The sequence below is a fragment of the Struthio camelus genome, chromosome 5, assembly GCF_040807025.1.
Source record: "Struthio camelus isolate bStrCam1 chromosome 5, bStrCam1.hap1, whole genome shotgun sequence".
Taxonomy (NCBI): Eukaryota; Metazoa; Chordata; class Aves; order Struthioniformes; family Struthionidae; genus Struthio; species Struthio camelus.
The window spans coordinates 62,192,822-62,199,312 of NC_090946.1; positions in this window are offsets into that span (position 1 = coordinate 62,192,822).

A 6,491-nucleotide genomic window follows, 5' to 3' on the forward strand; every position below is an offset into this window, starting at 1 on the left:
CCCTTGTTAGCCATATAACTTCAGATATGAAGCCTTGTTGAACCCTATAAGTAAAATCAGATTGGTAGCAGCCATGTGGGAAGTCAAATAAGAACTAGGGTTTTAAAGTTATAATTACTTTCCATATCTTGCATATGCGGTGTGATGGACACTGAACAAGCTGGCAAGATGACATCTGGCTAGATTATCCTCATTTGCCCTAGGTCTTTGCCCTAGATGATTTACAAACTAAACAAAACAGGCAGACTAGACAAAGTTTAGCAAAAGAAAGAAGCACAAACAAGATGTGACCATACTTTGCTAGTTCCCATAGATGAAAAACTGACCCCTACGACTTTCAAGTGTTAAGCTGGCTAAAAACCTGTTATCTCTATCTTGTTCTTAAGCTCCATCGTTTTTACTCTAAACCCAGCTTCACACCTCATCTTTCTGCCACTGACCCATTAGCAAGATAACTTTGGTCTGGGGTACTGCACTAGTGTCATTGCACCTCTATTCATCATTCAAGAAGAAACCAAGAATGACAGGCACACCCAGTCCACTGACAGATCTGGTACTGTTTTTGCTTTCCAAAAAAACCCTTGGCCTGTTTCTCATCTGAAGCACTCAGCTGCTGATCAGCTTCACAGTTCATGTTTCTGTCACTAAATATGCTTTAGAGTGAGTTTGCTGCGCTTTGATATTCATTTGGAAAGCATAATTTAATAATAATAAAACTAAAGGATTCACAGCCGTGTTTTTTCTCTCTACCATGCAATGGTACAACATATTCCCTGTTCCCTCAGTAGTGCAGTTTTTACATTAGGATTAGGCTTAAGTATAGGTTTCCTTACCGTCTTCCATTTTCTCTTAAAGGGGGAGTAATCCTGCCAAGAAAGAACAAATATTGCTGTTCTTTTTAACGCAGTCCAAACCAGAAATACTCCCACGTAGCTACGTTAAAAAGTACATCAAACACTACTCAGGTTATTTCAGTACATTTTGATTTAATAGTCACTGTGCAAAAGACCCGTTTTTAAAGCATAGTTTAGAGCTATGCGGAAAAAGACTTTTTCCTACAAAGCTTACATATATTAAGAGAGAGAGAGTCAGAACAAAATTGTACTTGCACATGAAAAGACTTTGTGTATATACACCTTATCTCTAGGGTTTTGTTTCTATTGCTGGAAAGATCTTGGTTTACTTCTGGTACGGAAAAGGACAGGTATCAGGAACAGCAAGGGTGCGCTGCTCTGCAAGGGAAGGCAAACCGGGAGGCAGTGACGGCAGCACAGCAGGCAGAGGCAGAGATTCATGCGCAAGGGAGGCAGTCCCACGATACCTGAATGAGAGGAGCAGAGCAGGTCCAGTGACAGCAGCCAGGTTCAGCCAACAGGCCCCTGACCACCAGACACTTATGTGGCCTTAAAGCAGCAAGATGCAAGGCAAGGCACGACATCCTTACAACATAGTTCAGATAAGGGAAAGGGGCGAGGCTAAGACCCTGAACTTAAATGCAGCGCTTGGGCCAATGGACAGAAGATGTACAGGTGTGGGTCCCAGAGGAGGCTGTTTGCAACAATTAGATCCTGTTGATGTACTCAAGGTCCTGAAAATAAGTACATACATTGAAAAAACCTGGAAAATTGGGCTGGAAAATTTTTCCAAATATTCAGTTCTAAATTGTATTTTTAGAACTGGGGATTGAGTACATTTCCAATAAAAAAATTTGATTTGTGCTTCTGTAGAAGTAGTCTGTCAGATAAATGGAGTCAATCCACCTACGTAGTTACTCTAGTTATTTTTATAGTTTCAGATAAACATAACTGATAACGCTATATACATCAAAGAATTTTACAGATCATCACAAGTTTAATAACAGTTATACCTATGTTTAGAAATGCAGCTAGCAAATGAAATTATTTTATGACCAAGTGTGCGTATGCTCTAATCTAATTTATTAAACATCAAAATAGTATGGCCCATGTGTCCACAGAGAATATATTTTTCTGAGTATTGATCCCTACACCAACCAATATATTTTGCATACATCAGCTCAATTCATAAAATACCAATTTATTACAGAGGCGAATATCCAAAGCACAAACAAATCAATAAACTTTATGCATCAACCAATAGAATGTATATATAAACACACAAATCAGTAAAATTATTGAACAAGACTCCTTTTTTCTTTTTTTTACATGTGCAGCAATCTAATATTGGCAGGATTTATGTTAATTACTTTTGTTCTTTTATCAATGCAGGTTGCAGAACACCTTAGTAGATAATAGAACAGGACACCCTTCACACTCCTGGACTGCTGGTTCAAACCTAGGCCATGTCATCATACAACAGTGGTCACAATATGTATTGATTTTTGTGAGACGCTAGCTGGTTGTGGACATACTACCCAGGAGATTTGGATGCACTTTGTTGCTCTGGCTCATTGACCTTTGGTGAGTTATTGAATTATCTGTTCTCATTTTTTCATTGGTAATCCTTTCATCTCCCACTCTCTGCTTGTTTGACACTGCAGGCTGTGCAGGCCAGAAGGTGTCTTTAATATAGTGTTTGGGGCATAAAGAAATGGTACGCTGACATCACAGTGTAATTATTGACTAAATTTGCTAGCCAGTCTAGTTATATAGTAAAATTAGAGTGTGCCTCCCCCACATCTAAAAAGAAAACCTCAACAACCCGAGCAATTCTATGATGTCTAACTGTCACTTCATTTGACTTGTGGTAAAGAAGCTAAAGATCAAACAGGTGATGGAAAACGAATTAACCCCACACCAACAAAAGTAACTCTTCCACTTGGAGGATGGAAATTTCTGGCTAATATTAAGCAAGTATTTTCTTCCTTTTCTACCTTCTTCCTGGTTAGATATTGCTAAATTTGTATAGCCATCCATCCAAATTTTTCACTGGCGTAAATTCACTCTTCATTGATCTCTAAAGAACTTCTATGATATATGTGATACAAACCACAGAATTGTTTTTGCTCTACCAATGTACACACACCCCCATAAAGTATACTGAATGCATGTTTTACTTATTCTGTAATGCATTTTTAGAGAAAAAAATAATAATCTGAAGGTTGTCCTGAGCTTGGCAATTATGCTATTGCTCAATTTAACATGTCTTACTTGCCCCTGTGTGTTACCATCTTAATTTCATCAGTGCTAACTTGAGAGCAGAATTGCTAATTTTGCTGCAACTACTGCTGCTACAGCCACTTGTAATTGCTCCTCACATGACGATAAGCCAGGCTTGACTGCTGCATTTGGTACTCTTTGATGGTCCTCAGATTAATAAATATATCAGGCTTCAGAGGCTACCTTCCCTTTGGTCTTTTCAGAGAACTAGTCAACAATAAAAAAGGACATTAACCTTTATTTTAATTTTCCGCCATGATACTTCATGCAGCTTTCAAGAGTTTTTCTGACATAAGCTTGAGTCAGTGTAATGTTACTGTGATCTGATGAGGGGTAACAGTGACATGATAGATGAGATCAGTATATATCCGGTGACATGAAACAAGGGTGAACAGAACCATCTGTAGTGCAGATTTCACAATACATGTTGCATACTTAACGGAAAGATGGCCTTATGTTATAATATGCTGAACTATTAATGATTTACATGTAGTTAGGATGACCGAGTCACTGGGCAGTGCGGGTATCCTTGTGGTACCTCTGAGAGGTAGACACTCAATAATGCCATCCAGAAATATTAGTACACTGCTTGAACCATATAGCTACATTAGGATAATGCTGCGCCTATATTGTGTTATGTGGCATAAACGTACTTTAGCAAGCAGACTGGAGATACTCATTTTTGTAAGTGAGCAATTTTACATTTTACTCGCTCACTTTACTCTTTTTTTTTTTTTTTTTTTTTACTCTGCTAAATCTTTGAGAGTCGACAGTGTTAATGCTGGTCACTGTTAATTGTTTCTTAGCCACAAGACCTTGTTTTTCTTAATTTATTCCTGACACTTGTTTGAAAAGGTTACAAGAAACACATATGAGACAGTCCACGGAGCAGCTCTTTTATCAGCTATGTTGAAGCAGTTTAACCCGTGCTGAGCACCTTGAAGCTGCTACTGGTACTTGAACCGTTTGAAACTCGAGCGGAATTACTTTCACCACTTGCGGAATATTTGGCAAAGGACATCTTTCCTCACCCCCAAGAGGTGTGGGACTGTCCTGACTGCCGCAGACCTGCGAACCCGGTCGCCTGCAGCCATGAGGAGCCCAACCCAGGGCCTCCTGGGCAAAGGAACAGTAGCACCTGGTCAGGTTTATTTGTAGTGTGAGTGTTTATATAAGAACTATACAGAAACAGATAAACACTAGATGATGTTATATTTGAAAACTTTGTACAAGTTTTAGCTTTGATGGTGTCCAGCCCTGCGGGCACTGCCAGCCTCCCCTACCCCAGGCCAGAGAATCACAGAATCACAGAATGGTTGAGGTTGGAAGGGACCTCTGGAGATCATCTAGTCCAACCTCCCTGCTCAAGCAGGGTCCTCTAGAGCATATTGCCCAGGATCACATCCAGACAGGTTTTGAATATCTCCAGGGAAGGAGACTCCACTACCCCTCTGGGCAACCTGGTCCAATGCTCTGTCACCCTCACAGGAAAGAAGTTTTTCCTCAAGTTTAGGTGGAACTTCCTGTGGTTCAGTTTCTGCCCGTTGCCTCTTGTCCTGTTGCTGGGCACCACGGAGAAGAGGCTGGCCTCATCCTCCTGACACCCCCCCTTCAGATACTTGTACACGTTGATGAGATCGCCTCTCAATCTTCTCTTCTCCAGGCTGAACAGGCCCAGCTCTCGCAGCCTTTCTTCAGAGGAGAGGTGCTCCAGCCCTCTAATCATCTTGGTAGTCCTCCGCTGGACTCTCTCCAGGAGTGCCATGTCTCTCTTGGACAGGGGAGCCCAGAACTGGACACAGGACTCCAGGTGAGGCCTCCCCAGGGCTGAGGAGAGGGGCAGGATCACCTCCCTCCACCTGCTGGCAACACTCTGCCTAGTGCACCCCAGGAGACCACTGGCCTTCTTGGCCACCAGGGCACACTGCTGGGCACATCATGCTCAGCTTGTTGTCCACCAGCACTCCCAGGTCCTTCTCTGCAGAGCTGCTTTCCAGCAGGTCAACCCCCAGCCTGTCCTGCTGCATGGGGTTATTCCTCCCCAGGTGCAGGACCCTGCACTTGCCTTTACTGAACTTCAGGAGGTTCCTCTCCGCCCACCTCTCCAGCCTGTCCAGGTCCCTCGGAATGGCAGCACAGCCTTCTGGTGTGTTAGCCTCTCCCCCCAGTTTAGTATCATCAGCAAACTTGCTGAGGGTGCACTCTGTCCCTTCCTTCAGGTCATTGATGAATACATTGAACAAGACTGGAGCCAGGACTGACCCCTGGGGGACACCACTAGCCACAGGCCTCCAACTTGACTCTGCGTCATTCACCACAACCTTCGGAGCTCGGCCATCCAGCCAGTTCTCAATCCACCTCACCGTCCACTCATCTAGCCCACACTTCCTGAGCTTACCTACGAGGATGTGATGGGAGACAGTGTCAAAAGCCTTGCCACGTTTCAGCCCGGGCCAGGGCTGTCCGTCGCTGCCCTGCAACACTGCAGCGGTGCTGACTGCAGCCACGGCCCGGCCCCATGGCGGTGGCTGTCCCGGTGCCCTCGGGGTGAGGAGGATGGGGACTGGCCATGTGCAGCCACCGCTTAACCCTGACAAATTATGAATATCACGTTTCAGACCATCACTGTTCTTCGCTGAGCAGATGTGAAACAACTAAGAAAATAATTGGCTTTTAAAACAAGGCACAAAAAAGGAATTTTGATATCAAAAAAAAAAAAAAAGGAATTTTGATACCCTGCTCATATCTGTTGATAGGAGCTGCAGCAGTGGTGATGCGTAGATGCTTGTCCTGTGAGCTCCTCTATTATTGTAAATGCACTGGTTGTGCAGGTCATGCTTTTCCTTCCCTAGTGGCTTGCTTCCACTTTATTGAGATAGGCTGTATCTTTTATATAGTAGAGAGTTCTGAGCCCTGAATCTGGCACTCGCATAATACGAGTAAAACTTTATACTTTAATTTAGATTTTTTTAAAGTATATTGATAAATGACAGAAGTATGGCAGAATTATGACAGAATCCCTTCATTTATTTGCTTGAATATGTGACAGTCAGATAGGTTGTGAATTCTGTATCAAAATTTCCATTAATATATTAACAAACCTTTAAAAATTCCTGAAATGGAACTGTTGTGTAAAATGTGAACTACATAACAAAGGACTTAAAAGACTGTTTATGTTGGAGGAAGAAACTGATGCTTTCTGAGGTTTTGTTTAAAATTCTGTCCATTTGCATAGAATTAAAACCTATGAATAAAAATGAGCAAAATCATAAAAAAAAAAACAAAAACAAAAACAGTTTTTATTCAAACATCTAAACCTCTTTTCTTTTCCTTTCTGAGGTCTTATTGCTTAGA